The sequence below is a fragment of the Orycteropus afer genome, unplaced genomic scaffold (assembly GCF_000298275.1).
Source record: "Orycteropus afer afer isolate SDZICR_OR568_19922 unplaced genomic scaffold, OryAfe1.0 scaffold00299, whole genome shotgun sequence".
Lineage (NCBI taxonomy): Eukaryota > Metazoa > Chordata > Mammalia > Tubulidentata > Orycteropodidae > Orycteropus > Orycteropus afer.
In genome coordinates, this window is record NW_006921886.1 from 3,333,991 (window position 1) to 3,335,139 (window position 1,149).

Sequence of the window (1,149 nt, forward strand, 5' to 3'; positions counted from 1 at the left end):
GTAGTGATACTGCCTCGGAAACCCAAGGAGGGGTCACTATGAGTTTGGTCCGACTCGACGGCACATAACAACATATAGGGTACCAGGTAACTCTGTCACACTTCAGTGGAAGCATTTGCATATAGTTTTCTAAGTCACTTATTCCTCCTCAGTAGAATGGCCTGCCCTCCTCACAGGGAGTGTCAGTCTCTTGCATTGGTCTTTTGACCACTGCTCCCCTGTCCTTGTGTTGCCCTTCTGACACACACCCATCTGAAGGTGAGGGAGGGGCTACTTCCCTGTGAGAGGTCCAGGGGCCAGAAACAGAATGTGAAACTGGGTTCACTTTTCAAAATGGACAAACTGCACATATTCTCTGAAAAAATAAGCACTCCATAACTTCTCTATAGCTAGGTACCTGACTTACTGGAGAGGAAAATGAGTTGTCATTCGTTTGTTTAGGTCCTTCGGTTTCAAAACTCACAAACCTTACCATCTCCAATAACTCCACCTCTTCTGGAATCCTATTTTGAAACCTGCTATTCTCTGGCCATCTCCTTTTCTTCCAGTTCACTGATGCCATATTTTGCTCCAGACCTTTTCTGACCACATTGAGACCCACCACTCCTTGATGTTCCTGGTTAGCTCCTTCAAACCATCTTTGTCACATAGCCTCACTCTTTCCTTAGAGCTTGGATTCTATGGTTTCGTTCTATAACCTTCCTTAAAAACACTTAATGTCGTCCTTCCTCCTCTCCCTTTTGTTCACCATGTGGCAAAATCCCAACCATAGTGTGATAGGCAGAATGATGACCCTGCAAAAATATTCACATCCTGATCCCTGGAGGTATAAATGTGTTAGGTTATGTGGCAAAGGGGAATTAAGGTTGTTTATCAACTACCTTGAGATGGTGGGATTACTCTGGATCAACTGGGTGTGTCCAGTGTAATCACAAGTGTCCTTGTAAGTGAAAGAGGGAGGTACAAGAGAAGAACAAGAGGTATAGCAGCATAAGGAAGACTTGGCCAGTCACTGCTGGCTCTGAAGATTGAAGGGAACCATAAGCCAAGGACTGTTCTCTAGAGATTGGAACAGGCAAGGAAACAGACACTCCCCTAGAATCTCTTAAAAAAAAAAAAAAAAAAAAACCTTTGAATTTAGCCCCTGTG